Source organism: Cynoglossus semilaevis, chromosome 1 (genome assembly GCF_000523025.1).
Source record: "Cynoglossus semilaevis isolate Cse_v1.0 chromosome 1, Cse_v1.0, whole genome shotgun sequence".
Taxonomy (NCBI): domain Eukaryota; kingdom Metazoa; phylum Chordata; class Actinopteri; order Pleuronectiformes; family Cynoglossidae; genus Cynoglossus; species Cynoglossus semilaevis.
Genome location: NC_024307.1, coordinates 27,499,844 through 27,519,227, shown reverse-complemented (window position 1 = coordinate 27,519,227; position 19,384 = coordinate 27,499,844). Strand labels below are relative to the sequence as shown.

The following is a 19,384-nucleotide window of genomic DNA, read 5'->3' as shown; positions in this document are numbered from 1 at the left end:
ATAAATATGTTTGTCTTCCAGGTTTAAAAGCTGTTAGGACTGTAGTAATGTGCTATCTACTTATTGGTTATTGTACACCACTGTAATATAAGAGTTTCCGCTGTGTTTTTTTCCAAATTTAGTTTTTTTTTCCCATATTAATTTTTGCTGCTCTTTCATTCACACATTGACAGCTACAAGCGCCGACTGTGTGTATGTTTGCACGTGAGGGTTCAAACAAAAATGTGCATGGTCATGTGCTAATGGGTGCACTTGTCCTCATATGGTGTGCATGCATGTGTGACACCTCGTTACTAAATCTTCATCGCCGTCGCTCATCGCTATTGCAAAACACTGCATTATCCAAGTACCTTGAATATACACAAACAAGCACTCTACTGCTTTGATGCACATGCTAGCATGTAGCATGTGCATCAAAGCGGTAGAGACACATGTTCAGGTACTGATGCTTACTGTATTCGTTTGACTGTCTAACCTAGCTATGGCTGCACTTGTCGGCCCACACATCTCTGCAGGGCAAGGAAACATGATAAAACTTGAACCAGGAACCTGGGGTTAGAGAATAACAACTGTATAAAAGACCAAAACAAGTGAATCTCTGTTATCCGATCACCTGATTGGCTTATTTTTAAAAATCGCTGTGTCTCCTTGTAATTATACAAAAATGATATAATCTGACATTGCTGTGCAGGATGTAGAAAATGACACTCTCAGAAATGTGCATCGAGTGAGTATTGAACACTAGGTATTTGAATCTAAGTTAAGAAAAATTTGAAATGTATCTTTAAATATTTTTTTTCTGTTGCTGAGTTTCTCTCTAACAATTGAATTACATTGGCAGTTGTGAAAAGCAAGCCTTTGTCGTGTGTGATGATAAACAGTGCTCACTTTACGTGTTGTGGAATGCCTTAAGTCAACATTAGCTGGCAATATGCACAGGTGTGTCCGTGGGTGGATGTCTGTGTGTACATTATCTTTTTAGGGGGGGACTGTAGGGGAGGGGGGTCCTGTCAATTAAGATGCCATATACCATCCAGACTGCTGTGGGGCAGGTGAAAGAAAAGCATTAGTGAGACAGACAAGAGAGAGGAGGCTTTGTGTGAGCAGAGATGGTAGATGTCAAGGTATTTAACAGATGAAGCTCTGGTTGGGTGAGTCACTGTCTGAGAGGCTCTGTTCTGCCTGTCGATGCCTGTGTAAGAGTGTTGGAGTGTTTCGAGATCTTCTCACAGGAGAGGTTTTGTCTCAGTCTTTTTTGCTACATTTCTCATTCAGCTCTTTAGCCGTTTAAATGACCAACTCAAGATGAATTGTCCAGTTGTACAGTCGTTGTACTCTCGGGAGTTTCTTTTCTTTAACCTCGGTTTCACCTAAATCCTAGGATATGCTTCCTTTGCGCACGTCTCAATAATGTATCTTTGTTGGTCTAAGTAAGCTACAGTGACAGACAGATCAATTAAATAATCTTTCAATAGGTGGCAGCAGATGGCTATAAAAACTAAAAAAAATTAAGATGGATTTAGAACAGGGGTGTCAAACTCATTTTCACTGGGGGCCACATCAGCAATACAGTTCCTGTTGAAGGAAGTGTTCCATACAGAAATACAGAAATGGAACACTGTATAGATCACGGGTCCCCAACCCCTGGTTCGCGGACCAGTACCAGTCCATAGGTCCTTTGGTACCAGCCCGCAGTGGGACACAGTGAAAAAATTCTAATTTACTCCATTCAAAAAAAAAAAAAAAAAATCCATTTGCTTGCGTTATTTGACAATAAGCTGGCAATATTTTAAAATAAAAGTCATTCAGACTTTGATCCAAACAGAATAGTCTGGTATAGATGTAGCTCCTCCATAACAGACTAATACATGTATCTGCAATTGATTATCATTTATTCAAGCTACAAATATTGTTCATTGCTGTGTAATAATAAAAAAACTTTTAATTTTATAGGTTGATTAACTCTGCTGCAAGGACTTTATTAAATGCTTAAATGCCGCGGGCCACACAAAATGGCTTGGCAGGCCGCATTTGGCCCCCGGGTCTTAAGTTTGACACGTATGACTTAGAAGATCATGGCACATTTTTCTGTCTTCAATTCCTGTCCTATCAGTATTGTGTTCAACTAAACAGGCCTATCAAACTGAGTAAGTTAATTGTTAGTAAATAATAAACTAGAATAAAGTTGTATTTTATTTCTTGTACTTTTTGTTTGGCATGCTGTGGGATTTTTCAAATATTGGAAAAGCAACTGTCCATGGTCAACCCTCTTCTGTGCTGTTCTGTTCTGTTAGTTTTCTCTGCTTTGCCCCTTTTCACTTTGTTCCGATAAACATGAGCAGTGTAACGTTGAGATAGAAAAGTAGCTGTTTCTGTTTGAACAAGTGTGATAACAAGCACTTACATGCTAGTGACTGCATTTGAAGCCAGAAGAGATAGAGAGAGAGTTGGAGGGAAACCACAGGATGCTAGATCCTATCACTACATTTAAAGACCGCTGCAGAACTTTGTGGCTTCCATCCAAGGATGATTCCTTTACGAAACAGTAGATGATGCTATACTTTTTTTTTAGATAGCTGCAGCTACTACGCTTCAGATCGCAGCAGGTACGGGCTGGCACAATCAGGTTTAACAGATGATGTTGTTCACAGATGCTAGGCTAAGTCAAAATGGTGGGGCCAATACATTCTGAGTGGCTTAAGATGTTTTTTTTTCCTGTTTTTTGACTGCCTCACAGTTTTATGTCCACTTTTTTAACTCATTTTTAAAGGCAATTTTGAGTCTTTTTTTTTACCCTCATATTTTTATTAAGTCAAATATTTTTTTGCAACAAACGAAAATAAAAAACAATTTGCACAACTAACACTACTAAACAACACTACTGTTTTTGTAGTTTTGTTAAAAACATTTTTTTAACCAAAATTGGAAAACCTTAGTAATTCACTTTGGTATACGTTTACTTTTTGCCCCAAAAAATGTGAAATACAATTTTGGGTAAGTCCATCAAAAACTGTTGCTTTTCCTGTTTGCCCACAAGAGGGCAGTGAAATGACTTTCATAAGAAAATATTTAAAAAAAAATGATACTCATCTTTGTCACATAATTATAACACACATGTTAAACATTAAGGGGCTTGTGGAAATGTTTCTCTGTATAAACAATTTGTGTACAATGAATATCGGAGTCCAGTGGACAACAACTACTTCCTTTGGACAAAAAATAAAATCAGTAGACTTTAATGTTATTTGCACATGTTCATGTGGACAACTGAAGAAAAATGTGCTCAGGGCTCATGAACTGCTCCATGAAGGTGTAAGATTTATGTCATGTCATCACATTTTTGCTGCTGTGCATCATGCACAGCTGGTTCTCCTGCTCCTGAGTTTTAGCTCTGGGTACTACAAACACACACACACACACACACAAGCAAAATCCAAACAGATTATATTTATAAACTGGTGATATAATCGTAAGACAAAAGTCCCAAATTTTAACACCCTTGTTACATACTGTAAATTGTGTAAGTATTTACACTTGACCTTTTGCAGCAAAAGGCATGATATCTATATTGGATTTTGAATATAAGAATTGTCAGCAGAAAAGCAGACAAGTGTGTGTTTGTGTCTGTGCATCTCTGCGGGGCTGTGTGGCATGGTGGTAATTACATTCAGATGTTGGCATTTGAACCATTGTTTAACTATTGTCATCAAGTTTCCTCTTTGCATTCAGTTTAAATGTGACTTGTTTCCGAGACAGTATTTTTGTTTCTGTCTTTGACACCAGGTTTTCATCCCTTGTCTGTTGACCCTCATTTGATAAAACCTTTTTCTTTAGTTTGACCTATTCTTATGGAATATATATGGTTAATATGAATTAACAATGTCAGGAAGAGGCCAAGGTAGGAATGGCTCGATACAAATTTATCATGAGCTATCCAATTATGCAACTTGGAGTATCTGACGATACAAATGTAGATCCGATACCTTCTTACTTCTCCTGTATGCTGTGGACTGCCGTTGCTGAAGATACAAATGTAGATCCGATACCTTCTTTCCTCCTCCTGTATCCGCCATTGATGAGGTGATAGTGTCCCTGTTTACGGCACGTGCAAAGTTGAATCCTGAAAACTGAATACCTTGACTTAATTGATTTTATTTTAGTGGTGCCTCAATCCGATACTCAGGATCAGTATTGATCTAATTCGTCGAAACCTCATGGCTGAACATCGAAAAAAAAAACATCTATATCCCATCCGATCCGATACTTAAGCCCAGAAGCTCAACTTAACATTGTGGGACATGCCGTTAACAGCACTATCACCTCAGCAACGGCATCCCTCGGTATGCTGGAGTAGTAAAGAAGGTATTGGATCGAGACTAAAGGGACAACCCTAGTATTAATGTCATTGGCTAGTTTTGAAGCTATACGTTGCCTCCAAGAGCTTATAAATTCCATATACCTGGAAGCTGCGGAGTAAAAGTGAGTATTAATAATTAAACTTCTAATAAAAAAAAATGTCAGTCCCTCACAATCATTTGACAATTATCTTCTCAGCTTGTCAGTCGGAGGCTCACTTAATGACCTGCACTTAGTGAGGCTGGTATGGCCTGTGCCTAAAAGATTTTCCTTCATACTAAGCTACAGCAATACTTGATAATTCATTTGAAATATTTTTAAAACTGTGCAGTAATAAGAGGTAAAATTCGATTTCCTGTAAGGTCAAGGTCTGCTTTGTAGCTGATCCCAGATAAAGGGTCGGTTTATTAAAATGTCTGCAGGGGTAAGAGAACAGAAGAATGTCGTATACAGAGACAAAGTAGTCTGGCAGAATGTAGTGAAACCAAGCAACACACACTCACTCACTCTCCGTCTCTGTCTGCCTCTCTCTCACACACACACAGCACATCCCATTCCCTACCTATCATCTTGCATTCCTTCACACCAGATTGCTAGTAGAGCAGGACAAACTGAGTGTGTGCTGGGGCTGAAGCCTGTTATTAGATGAAACATGATTAGGCAGATTCCAGCTGTGGTCAAAAAGCCTTCCAGCTCTCTTTTAACAGGAATGAGCTGTCAGATAGTCCCTGGGTTTAGTTTATTGGACACAAACCTTGTCTTAAAGTAATTATTATTGTACAACTAAAAAGTACCTTCAGCCTGTAGCCAACGGACTGGGTTTTATTGGGCGGCTATTTTGTGTAGACAGAGCGATGTTAATGGTTGGCGAGTACTGTTACCATGAAAAAGCAGCACATTTTAGGTTCCAAGGAACACCAACAGGAAGGTGGGATATATCAATGACTCAAGTTTAACCAGGGGTTTTTCCACAAAATCAACAAACATTATGGGCCATTAAGTTTATGTTGAATGCATGCTTAGTTTGAATCAAAAGCTTTACTCGCCATATATAGAATTTTACCAATGCATTCAACCCATTCAGTGACTGGACTCCATACTATAGACTTTTATTTAAAGTCAACCGTACACATTAGTCTGCGCCGGACCACATAAAAATGTGCTAGATTTGGCCGACAAGCCTCGAGTTTTTAGCCCATGTGATCATTAGCATCCTATCAAAATGCAATTTCTTGCAGCACATTTACCTCGTATAGCCTTTCCTGACTAATTTGATTTTCATTATATAAAGCAGGGTTAAAAAATGTCCTCTTATGTAAACTCGGTCTTCCTTGGTACGTGTGCACACATCTGCATGTACTATAGGTGCACGCATGCTTTTGGCAGGTCTGTCCAGTCATTATTTATACAAGGCCCGTGTGTTAACAGTGAGTCCGAGAGTCAATTTCACGCAAAGTTTCCATTCTGCTATTATTCTAACCCACTTTACCCTGCTCTCACTATATGGAGGTAAAAGGCAGCTATTCTGGGCTGCTCTCCACGTATTTACCATGATAATTAGAGCGCCACACCCTCAAGGAATTTAACTGAAAATCACAAAGTGCAAAAAAACATCTGTGTAGAAAATTCCACAGCTGTTAAGGGCAACTGAGGTATTCCCTTCTTGCCATAGAGCGTCTACGCGTGTGTGACATGAGTTTGTGTGTATGTACCCATTTATGCAGTGGAAATCGTGAGTAAACGGTTGCTCCACATTCACCCAAATTTGTAGCTCTGCCTTTACACCGTCCTTCTTACACTTTGCAAAGACCTGTTGAATAGTTATAAATCTCTAAATTTACTTAATACTGAGTACAGATTTGTGATTTAAACAAACATCCAGACCATTGTAGACATGTTCTGTTAGAACGTTCTTTGTAGCTAATATGCTAAAGAGGTGCAGGAGAAGGGAAACAAAAATATTGTGATAAACAGCAGGAGAAGGGAAACAAAAATATTGTGTCACTCACTATGATAAACGAGAAATTCTAAATTGGATCTCATCGTTTGCTGTGCTCTTTCACTGCTATTTACGGTTCTCCATTTCATCCTCAGATGATGCTGGGTCTTTAAAAGTTGCAGCTTGGTCTTTATTATCGTCTGCCCCTTCTGCTATGTCTAAGCATGTATGGCCTTGTGATGTTCCAGCAGACATGTGAAAGTCATCACCATTTCATCGTTACCTCATCATCTATTTTCTAATACTCATCTCCATGCTTCTCATTAAGCAGTAAATCTGTTTCTAGATCTCAGGCTTTACTGCAGAGTGTGGGTCAGTGAAAATATGTTTCCCTTGGCAGTGTCCTCAACTCGAACACTGGCCCAGGGAGGAAAATAACAACATTTCATTTCTGTGGTTTGTATTTTTAGCTGATGGCTAATGAAATGGCATCACCACAGATGGATGTCACTCACTTATGGTAACCAGTCGGGCTGTGGCATATTAACGAAATCTGATTGATCTAGTTAGCTTAGACCAGTGGTCTGCAACCTGTGGTTCCAGAGCCATAAGTAGCCTTTGGTCCCTACAATGGAACCATTTTAGCCAGTGTGATTAAAAAAGACAATTAAAAAGAATTAGACGTAGATAACAAGTAGGAAGAGGCTGTGATTGCTGACAGCAACAGCAAAATGGCAATTTCCTTTTATAGTAACTCTAGAGATGTGCGATTTTTAGGTAATGCTAGCAATGTTGAATACTGTTTACTGTAGGTGGTTGAAATAATGTTTCATATTTAATACTGAGTGGTAGAATTGTTCATTGTTAACAGCTTTTTTTTCATTTATTTATCCAGAAAGTCCATTGCTTTCTACTATAGATAGTGTACTGTAGTACTATCAGTCAACCATTACAAGTTTACCCTATTGATAGATAGGGGCAGTTCAGCTTCTGTTTTCCATTAGTGTAACAAAAACATTTCTGAATATTCAGAATAGGACATATGATTTCATGTAACTTCACTTGAATGAAAGAAATGTTTTGCATTCCAGGAATAACTAAGTTGAATGATATCATATTACTGTTTTTGCTTTGAAATGTAAAATAGATTTAAATGAGGTTTCAGTAAATAGTTGAAGCACAGCAGTCTGTCACTGCTTCATAGCACAACATGGATACATTTCCCAACATGGATCATGTGGACCTCTGGTGTGTCCTTACATGGTCCCAGCTCTTATGTGTGTGTGTTTTTTTCTGCCATCTTTGGCTTTGCCGTTATTTGCATGACCTCTATTACAGTGGGGGAACAGAAGTAAGATAAGGTATTGGCTTAACACTGGTGTTCATTGGAAGAGGTAAAAGGGCGAGCAGGGGAGTGTCAGGAAATAGAGAGAGGTCATTTTTTTCGAAGAATGCAGCTGAACTGACTCTCAGCCCTGCATTCTTGGGTGCTTAGATTACTTGACCTTACGCAGAGCTACATTTTGAAGGAGAGTTTTGCTACGACTACTACTTGCCATGTGCAATATTGCACAGAGAAGTTCAGCAAGGAGAGAGAGGAGTTGGATATTTTGTCCTAAGGGACAGCAACATAGATGCCCAAAGAATCTACAGTTGACTTTAACCACACATGGGCACCATGTGGCTTATGATCTCAGTTCATTAAAGCGTTATTACCATCATTCATTTAATATACTTGCAGCGCCTTCTGCACAGAACAATTCGACCGTTGACGTCTACTTAATACACATCAGGTAAAACGAAATTCCTTCATGCAGTTCTTAATTAGTTCCTGCTTTTTTTTGGAACTGGCAACACAAACCTTTTATGTTGAAGTCAGAGGTTGACCTGCGCCGATACTTCAAATGCACACTTGATTCAAACACCTAGAAACACACCGTTTCGGACCGTAATATACTCTGTAATGTCTTTTTACTACAACCAGCAATGCACCGGTCATCACTGGTTGGTTGGTTTCTTTTAGGGGATATATCAGAAACGTAGCTATATTGTCGAAGTAATGACAGTGTCAGTTTGAACACTTTTTATTGTACTCACAGAGATGTGCCACATACATAGCAGAGCCTTCCAGATATATTTATTAACACTCCTCCTATAGCTATATAGCTATCGGTGACGGTACTCCGTATCGGCATCTACACAATTAAAAACTCTCACATCGGATTGTAAAAAATGATATTGAGACAACCCTACACACAGGATATGTAGTGTACTCCCCGAAGCCAGTTAGGAAAACACAAAACTTTCGCTATTATTTAGATAATAATGGGATATAAACGGTAAATTTTTGGGGGTTTAGATAATAATGGGATATAAACGGTAGTTTTGAAGGAAATCTAAAAGCCTATCTGTGCTAGCTTAACTATAGCCTTTACATTTTATTTATTTATAATTTATATATTAACATATTTAGTAAATAAGCATTTATATACCCTTGTTGTTTTCTTTGGAGTTGTTGCCATGCTTTGCTTACGTTTTGGGAAAATTGGGACAAAGAACAGTCATATAATTTATAAACTAAGCTACAAATGCAAATTCTCAAGTCTTGTTCTCGGCGTGGAAATGGGTAACATTTGGCTATATGCTAGTCGGAGCCATGGCTGACTTTAGCAATGGGTAACATTTGGCTATATGCTAGTTGGAGCCATGGCTGATTTTAGCCAATGGTGGGACTGTAGTTGTAAAGCTCAGTAGCAAGCAGAGCAGTCAGTATTCATAGTGGCTGAATGAGGTGCACATGTGTTTGTTTGTGCGCGCGCATGTGTGTTACATTTTTCAAACTCCTCGCAGAGATGACTTCAGCGAGCACAAGCACTCTAAATAGGATGTGACAGTGAGCTGGAGAAGTATGATGAAACCTCCGCTCTGGGCTCCCACTGTCCCACCTCCTCCACCCTCGGTCTGACTTCTGGATCCAGTGGAAAGAGATGAAGTCATTCCACTTCAATCCTGAGGATGACCTACCACACTGCAGAGCATATGGCTTTAATAGTTCACTCCATATTTAACGCCTGCTTTCTGTATTACTAATCCGGCTTTATTGTCAGTGGTGTTTATAATGTATATTATATTGGGTTATTTTCTGAAGAACCCACTTGAAAAGAAAGTTGCAGAGCACTGGAATTAAGTGGATTGAACTTTTGCGAGGACAGACACTCTGCTAAGGCCCCAAAGATTTCCATCCCGAGAAATGTGCTGTAAAGTGAGGAACAACGCCACCTTTAATGCAACACTGGAAACATGCTGTTAATGGAAACCTGTGATGCAGGAAGCCACACCAAAAGCATGGAGAGGAAACATGCTGGAATAACAAAAAGGCACAAATGCACAAGAAGTATAGATTGAACAATTTGACCTAAGCCTCTTTTACTCAACTCCCATCTTTTAACTTTGTCTGGATTTGTCGCTTAGGAGAAGAGCTGTAAACGTTATCTTTAGACATTTTTCATTCTTTTTCTTCCCAGATTTTTATACAAGTTTCATTTCATTCAAACTATCACTATAGTTTGACTGAAATTAAAACATTTAAACATTTTTATGACACTTGTGTTACGTGATGCGTAACATATGCTGTGTCCGAGAAAGGTTAAAAAACACTCACTGAGTGCAACAACCGACTGCTCACGTGCAGGTAGATTTATGACCCTTTTTGCTTTATTAAAAACAACCTGGTCAATAGTCATTTGTCACCATTGCTTGTTACTTCTCTTTATTAGGTTTCATACATTTTCAATAGGATACACAGCTACATTTTTGTAAATTATGCGCAGTGAGATCTGACATTGTATTGCTTAATATACAAAATACATAAATAGTCTAGTAGAAGATTGGTAGGTGGCGCTTTGGCCCAGAGGCAATGTCTCTGTCGTTGGTGTGGAACCCCAGGGTTCACCTCCTGGGCAAGTTTGAATCCCAGTTAGGGTGGTTGGTACCTTCCAGTGGACTCACCACCTGCAGGAAGGTTTAGGGGGGTTGGTACGGTGCAGTGGGGTTTGGGTGGTGGTCATGGAGACTGCTGCCCCCGCAACCTGGTAACGGATAAGCGAGATGAAAATGGATGGATGGATGGATGGAAGATTGGTAGTATATACTTCTCCAAAATTTCAAAGTACAGTATCCCTTTAACCTAATACTACTCTCTTCTATTTGTCATATTTATTATAAATGAAAACTTAGCTTCAGAAAACAAATTTTGGCAGGGATATAATATAGATATTAGAATTTTTTTTTTTTTTTCAGACAGTCCCCCCATGTAAACACCTGGCTTCATTCTTGACATAACTCCTTCCCCAGTCAGTTAAGATCAAGGCAGCAGCTTAGTGTGCAGCTGTACCCTGACAGAGAACACATATCAAATTTTGCAACGTTCTTTTCTTTAAAACAAAAAAACCCCAAAAAACTTCAAAAGCAGACACCAACAGTTCACAGGAGGTGAAAGAAATTCCTGTAAATGAGTTTTGTCTGTGTAAAAACAAAAAAAAGTAATTTTGCTTTCAGGCTAAAGCTAAACACTGTGCTCTTGAAATATAGCAGTTAAAAATCTGGCTTGGAATAGCAGATTGACATTAATTATATAAATGCGAAATTTCATCCATGATGTATTGTTTGTATTGCAATATTTCATTTTCTTAAAAGCAGCAGCTAAGGTAAGCTGTTATGTCTTCTTGTCTTGGTCTCTAAGAGATTAATACCGGCACACTCTGACAGGTTATGACATATCTTTCTGATCCTCTGGGGCTCTGTTATATACAAGTACAAGTATTTGTGACCTTCCAGCTCCAGGTCTCTTCACAAATCTTATATAAGGTGGAGGTCAGGACCTCATAGGAGCCACTCGAGTTAAGTGTGGACTCCATGTCCATGATGTTTTGGTTTCAATTATTTTTCAGCAGAAAAGTAAATACATAATGATTCTATTATTCCGCCACTGACACTATATTTAAAGTTACGACTTGATGCTGATGAGCAATATACTTGCTGATTTAATCAGATCTTGGACTCAGCAGTTAAAGTAGCACCTGCACTCCTTGTTTCTGCCCCGATGTTATTTTTTTGATTTTATTTTTAAAAACAACAGCATGTTCATCAAATATAAATCAACGCAGTGCTGTATTGTGATAATGCTAGCATTCTGTTGTTTTCACTGGCATATAGTATAAACAGTTTTGTGCGTTACTATGTGCAGGTATCTCATTTTGCTTAAAGTTGTGGACTGCTCATTTACTGAGTGACAGTCTGCATCTTCAGCACAAAAGATTCTCTTTGTCCAGACATTAATAATCGCCTCAATTCATATTTCGGGACAACAGGAAGATGTTAGCCTGGAGCCCTGTATAGTGCCTGGATGGCTGACAAATGATGAATATTACCTGGTGTTCAAGTGTTATAAGAAGGCTTAGAGTTCAATTCTCATGTCAAAGATTGGAGTAAAATGTTTTCCCAGGAGCAATATTTCTTGCTTCTTGCTTACTGAACTGCCCATTTAAAATGATTAAATACTGAATAAACAAAATTCATATTTGAGCTGTGGCGCTTTGGCCCAGAGGCAATGTCTCTGTCATTGGTGTGGAACCCCAGGGTTCACCTCCTGGACAAGTTTGAATCCCAGTTAGGGTGGTTGGTACCTTCCAGTGGACTCACCACCTGCAGGAAGGTTCAGGGGGGGTGGTACGGTGCAGTGTGATTTGGGTGGCGACTGCTGCCCCCGTGACCCGGTAACGGATAAGTGGATGAAAATGGATGGATGGATGGAATATTTGAGCTAGGGATGGGTGGGATGCCGATCCAGTATTGGTATCGGCAGCCAATCCTAACATAATTAGCGGATCGGACTGATCCGATCCAACCTGCAAAGAATTCCGATAAAGAACAATACACCATTAACTCCCTACACTTCCTGATCACTATTTATCATTCTCTCTTTCTTGTCTAGTTTATTGGCACTTTGAAATACTCCCTTTTAGCACATGCTGTTTATTTACTCTCCCTCCTTTATCAACTAAGTTGTGAAATTTACACATTCTGTTTTAAAGCATAAAATAAAGTGTTTGACAATGGTGTAATCCTAGCTTTGGCTGACTTGGACTTAGACTTGGTTTTGCAGTGTAGGAAAGTACTCAACAATAGTGAAAGTACACTTTCACTGCACAGATTTTATGTTAAACATCTGCTCATAGTAATGACTGTATTGTACTCATATGTTGTGGTATCTGCTTTAGGAGTATATTAGTTTGTCCTATCAACTCATGAATGAGTAAATGTGACATATCTTCTTTCTCACTCTTTGGCTGTGTCTATCCCATATGGAACGCAGACACGAGCCAGATTGAAATACACATGTTACTGAGTGATTGCAATTGCTACTGAATGTGTTGGGGAAAAGCAAAGGCGGCATGCTTGATGATTAGTGTTGCAGCCTGTTGTAACATAGCCAGTAGGAGGTCTGAGAATTCTGCCAGCCCTCACCCACATTCCAGTACCTTATGGCTTCAACCTTTGCAGGGAAAGTCCAGCATTTGGTGTGTGTTAACAATTTCCTTAAGTGCATAGATCCTGTGGTTATTTTTGTCCTTGGGCAAAATGATAACATACACAAACACTGTCTAGAAATCCTGGGATGATTAACTTAGCCCTACGTGGTCAGATGTGGAAATACAATGATCATAGATCCAGGAAAAAAAGTAAAAACTGACTAAGACTTGAAGAATGTTGAATAATATGAATTGTTGAAGTCAAAATTAAATTTAGGTAACAGGTTTTGACAAGTATTTAACACAGCTGGATTCTAAACAGCCGTGTTCCAGTTTATGCGCCTTTACCTTTAAAGTGTAATGAGCCACTGTGTCCTCCATCCACCTCTTCTGAGGGGGAAATATTCTAACAGGTCCGTGGTTAATCGAGAGTTTTTCCTTTTGTGTAAGTGTGCAGGATGTCGCGTATGCCGTTCTGCCAGGTAGGGTGAACTGTCAGGACACCAGATAAAGAACTGTGATCAAACTGTGTCACTTAAAAGTGTATGTCTGTTCCAAAACCAGTCTGGATTTTTTTTTTTTTTTTTTCTGTCCAACCCAGAAAATAAAAAAGTCTAGTAAGAAAGTAGAGAGCCAAGATTGGACCTAAATGTTTTTCTACCGTTTTGTTAATATGTAGACTAACCAACGTTTTATGTCCTCACTAACTGTCTATCTCATGTTAATACAGATGACACCTACTTCTGGTGCCTTACGTATTCACATAATATAGCTAGTGTTCATTTAGCACTGTTCTAAGCTAGCAGTTGTGCTTAGCTTTTGTGTTGTACATGAACGTTATGTGGCGGTCACGTTTGAGTACAGCAAATAACAGATTCTTGCACAAGGAGGAATGGTAGTATGTGTGGCGCTACAAGGCATCACCCATTTTGTTACATCACAAAGAGGAATTAAAATAATCATGATTATGATTTTTGCCATAATCAAACATCTCCTCATATCTCTTCTTTTAAAAAAACCTAGAATTTACTGATGCACTTACTTACTTTTAATGTATTAGTCAACCTAATTAGTTCTAATTTTTCCAAATATTTCACAGTGTATCCAATAGTATAAAATAAAACACAAATAAATATATAAGTATATATAAATATAAATATAATATATAATAAATATAATAATATAAACATAATATACATATATATTTATATATGTATATGTATAAATATATAAGTATAAAATAAAATAAAATAGTGTAAAATAACATACATACCTTCATTCCGTGGCCCGCCCTCTACTTTGAAAATCACTGCCATATAGTTTTCCTAATTGTGTTTTCTGCCACTTCAGATTTGTCTAATATTTAACAAATACTTGAATGAAAGCATTATTAATAAATACAACTCACAATCATGCTGTACCGATGAACTGTTTCAAACGTTTCTTACAACATACAGAGGAAAGTAAATAATAACGAGTTCAAAAAAATAGTGCATAAATGAATAAACCCATTATGTTTTCGGTTTCTAACCTTCAACAGCACAAAGCCAGGGTTAGTAGCTAGTGGAATCAACACAATGAAGCATTTAGAGCCAAATATTTCCCTCTGGAGTTATTGGCCACCACAACACAGGTAAAATAAGAGTGATTGTTGTGCTTATTCACGAGTCGCCTGTAGACATGTTTCCCTAATGAACACTGGCACAGCTTCATTTGTGGTTTGCAAAGACATTTGCAGACATTCAAGTCTATAATATGACAATTTTTATACAGTGTGGGTTCATTTCAGTTAAATATGTGGTCTGCCCAATTCCCTTTTTTATTTCTAAAATAAAAAAAACAAAACGTTTTTAAGTTCTCCTAGTCCCTATTAAATGAGCCACACAGATTTTAGTGTTGTTCTAATAAAATTTAAATGCATCTATTGCTTTACATTTTAAAGTGCCTTTATTTTAGCACTGAGACAAGTCAGAGCTGTCAACAGTTGTTGCTGATGGATAACATTCCTTCTTCACTCAATTTAATGTGGCATGTCTGGGGAAACCCTTTTAAGCTCTAGGCTTTGATTCTGACCACCTTTGACCCCAACAGTAAAAAAAAATAGCAGTTTCGGAATACAAACCAGACGTCTGCCAGGTTGAAAATGACAACCTTTGTACCAGCTTTTAAAAAAAGAGAGTTCTTCTCTACCTCAACTCAGCGGGACTTGTCAGGGTCACCGTGACGCCCTGACCTTAGAAAACACATGGATAAGAAAGCACTCTGAAATTGCACTGGTTGAGTTGTATACTTCACATATGAAACAAAAATGTTCAAATATGATTGTTCCTGACGTGGTAGGACAAACTCGGCGCACAACATTCTGGCCCAAAAAATGAATTTGGACACATATTTCAGGTGCTTTGTTAGCTTGGTCAACACTTTTGTGGTCTGCAGTTGAGTGTTAATTGCATGTAATCAGCTGATCTGCGTTAATCAGACAGGATTAACGCATGATCTAGTCTGTGTTTGTAATGCGGACGGCCGTTTATTTGTAACCTCAGAATAGAGCGGAGAAGAATGTGAGTGCACACAGATACAGTCATTCTCATGAGTCTAAGAGACAAACTCACAATAAAACACAGAACAGCTGCTTATGGGTTTCTCCACCCTGTTTTGCTTGACATAGAAGTGTGTGTATGTGTGTGTTTGTGTGTACGTGTAGAGAGGTGCTCAGGTCGGCCGCTGTTTTGACAGGCATGCCTTGAATGCCAGCCTTTTTTCTGGGAAAGGGGAAACACACGGAATCAAAACAAGCTGGCTAGTGTTTGCACACAATCGAGCCTTTTTGACCCTTTATATTCTTTATTGGTGCATACACCGACTCACTCGTGGCCACTATTAGGGTCAAGGAGAGTTAGTACACTTCTGTGAACTGTTATCACACCAACACTGATGTGATTAAAAATATTCATGGCTCTACATTCTGGATCAGCCTTTTTTTCCACGAGCGAATCTCATACATTATTGTATTCGACCTGTTACTCATTTTATAGTCTTACAGATCTCGCATTTTTTCCTTTTCTGCCTATAAAGCAGTGTTTTTCAAAAATGTTCTGCTACACCCCCTTTTTGCAAAAATAGGACTTTTGTTGTGCTCTCCACATCAAAACATTAACAGCTGTTTATTCTCACCGATAAAAAAAAAAAAAATTAGTAATTTTTCCCACTGTCCAAAAAATGATATATATATGTGTATGTGTGTATATATATATATATATATATGTATGGTTGATGCAAGTCGATATGTTGTTTGACCCAAGTCTTGGTAAGGTTTACTGCTGAGTTCCAATGCTAAATATTTAACAATAATAATAATAATTTCAACTTTATTGATCCCACACTACCAAGTATGTGGTTCTTCTGGGAATCAAACCCAGGACTCTGTTGTGAGGCAGGCAAGCCAACTGATACACTACTGTTTACTACATTGTGGAACCAGATTTTTTTACTCTTACTCTTGTATAAATACAACACTAATCAGTTCATACTATTAAGTAGGGTTTATTAAGGTCTTCTTTAAACAGGTGCGTTTCCATGAGTGCTTAGAAACCATTATTATTTCTCTGTACGTCAGTAGAGTAAGTGGATTATCATGTTTTAAACCCAGTCATTTTGAAAATCAAAAAAATCCATCTTAAGTATTGATCTATGAAGATGCCGCTTGTTTTCTTTACTCACATTCATAGATTTACTAGCAGTTGCTAAACCTTGGTGTTCAAAGTTGGCGTTTCCCAAAGAGTGAAATGAGGCCAAGCTAGGAAAATGTACGTACTTCATGTTAGTCACAAGAGAAAAAATTGACTTGTTTCTAGAGTGATAATAGCAGTTTTGTTTAGTGCAGTTTTGAAACAATAGCTTTTGGGGGGCATGACAACGGTCCTATCTCCAAAACATCAGCGCTGCGAAAACAGTTTGGACACCACTGACCTTGGTGATAAATGATGTCCTTACGGGAGGTTAGTTGTAAATTTAAAATGAAGTAAAACCCTCACGGTAACGCATAGAACGTTGTGTAGACATAGATAACACGAAGACAAGTCAAGTCAATATCTCACAAATGAAGGGTGTTATTTGTCCAAATTCAAACCAGATATCACTGGTGTGTGGGTGTTGTGTGAGGAGTGTCTGAAAACCCTGACAGGATGATGGCTGAATAGTGCGGTAAAGCGGCCAAGGTATTACAGTATCTCGGTCTTTATTAGATTTTAATCTCGGTGTAAGGCCAAACACTGATGTCAGTATCCAGGACAACACTCACGCACGCATAGAAGAATTTGTAGCTCAGGCGTTGAAGTGAAGGACAGAGATTTATCCCAGATCCCTCCATCCATCCTTTTAGCACTCATCAATTCATCACATATACTCAGCACATACTCCCTAATCATCATCATCATACCAGTGATATCAGTGATAAGGGCCTCAAAGCTCCAGCATATATCTCCCCCCCCCCCCCCCCCACTAGAGTTCTCTCCAGTGTGGGATCATCTGGCCCACATCCTAGTTCACAATACAGTTAGAAATGCCACCTTTAGCTGCCCATTAAAAACTCTGATTGGTCAGACATTACTTTTTGCTACAAAAAGTTACCATGACTAAATAAGTCCATAGGTCGAGCCAATATTTGTTTGTTTGGTCAGATATTGGTTAGAACTTCAGGATCAAACATAAAGAAACAAAAAAAGAAACAACTAAGCCCAAATGCTCAACTTAACTTTACGCAACAGGCCAAAAATAGGGAGACTATCGCTTTATCAACAGCGGCCCGCAGCATGCAAGAGAAGAAAAGAAGGTATCAGATTGATATCAGTATTGGCAGATACACCGGGTTGCGGTATCGGTATCAGACATAAAAATATATATATATATATCAGACATAAAAAAGTTGTATCGATCATCAACATCTGGCATGTGAGCTGCCAGTTTTGCGGATCAGGAGCTGAACATGTTGTTGCTATATTTGTTTTGCATTCTTCCCTATGAGATTTTTTTTTATTTTGAGTATTTTTTTAAATTATTTTTTATATTACAGTATTCTGTTCTCATCATGTATTCGAAATCCCAGCTTTTCTCTTGGTTTCGCTCCTTTCTGTTGTATTTAAGTTTTTTTTATCAAATCATATTTCAGCCACATGTGTTGCCAGGGTCAAAGAAATCTGCCCTAGAGCCTTGCAAATCGTTAATGCGGGGGCCGTGGAGCCTAAAACAAATTGCAATGAGATGCAATGAGTTGGCGACACCAAGGCCTTCATGGGGCAGTGGTGGCTTAGTGGTTAGTAAGGAAGCGGAGTTAGGTCCGGAAGGCTTCAGGTTCGGGTCCACCAGCTGCCAAGTTACCACTGAGGTGTTCTGAGCATGGCACCGTCCCCACACTGATTAAAGCTGCCCACTGTGTCACAGTGACATCAACATAATAAGCATGGCCTGAGGTGCTCCGAGCATGGCACCGTCCCACACACCGATTAAAGCTGCCCACTGTTCACTTTGGTGTGCAGTGGTGTGCTGTGTCACAGTGACATCAACATAATAAGCATGGCCTAACAGCAGCTTCTAGTTATTTCCAAAATACAACCGACAGCACTTCTCCGTCGGTTCTATTTGTTTAAATTTTTAGTTAAATTAGTGCAAAGTTACCTACGTAGAGTTGTGAATATAACATGCTAATGTGTAGTTTAGCTATTAAACTCTCCTCTCAGTATAGATGGAAAAATTCTAACTAAAAAATAACATTGAAGTTCAATGATATTCTAGAGTAGTTAAGGGGTCTGCACAGGGTATTATTGTAAATACTTTGCTGTAGTTCAGCAGAACTTAAAATACTTTCTTCCACTGTAGTATGAGAACTGTATTACTAGTCACCTGCTAATACCTCTGTGCTTCTGCTGACCTGGCTGTTTTTTTCCTTCGAATAATTAGAATTTTAATACATACTATACGAAGCAGCCATCTTGGATTTTTGTGGTAAAGGCTGGAAAGGTTATTTTGACTTCCTGAGTCAGAATTTTCACCTTTGGGAGAGTGTGAGGTGAAATGTAAAACTTTATTATGTGAAAAAAAAATTAATGTGAAAAGTCTTCATAACTGGGCAAGATAGCACAGAAAGTTCATAAATAATTAATTACGACTAAAAACACACTGACGAACCCACTGGCGAATAGGTCAGTTACAGCAACATGACGATGATTAGCCTTTAGGGAAAACACACTTCAGCGACCTCTGTCAGTTTGAGCTTCCCCCGAACTGGTGGAAGTGAAAGCAGAGTCGGGACATCGCTCTTTCTGTCCACGCCATTCCCTCCTCCGTTCTCACATTTCTCGCCGAATAAGCGGAGCAGCAGTGTGGAAGAAAAACAAAGTGGGGAAAAAAAGAGAGAAACTCCAGTGCTGTGTAACCTCAGTCTAACGCTCACATCTGCCTCCCCTCACTTACTCCTCCTCCTCATCTTTCTCCACTAATATCCTCCTCTTCCTCCTCCTCCTCATCTTTCTCCACTAGTGGCAGATGGGATGTTGAACTCAGA

At 38.8% G+C, this 19,384-nt stretch overlaps 1 protein-coding gene across 1 annotated transcript in view; it reads left to right on the top strand.

The window, feature by feature from the left end:
- afap1 (actin filament associated protein 1) overlaps positions 1-19,384 on the top strand; it is a 78,363-nt gene that overhangs the window by 6,379 nt on the left and 52,600 nt on the right. The gene's annotated exons all lie outside the window — the stretch shown is intronic.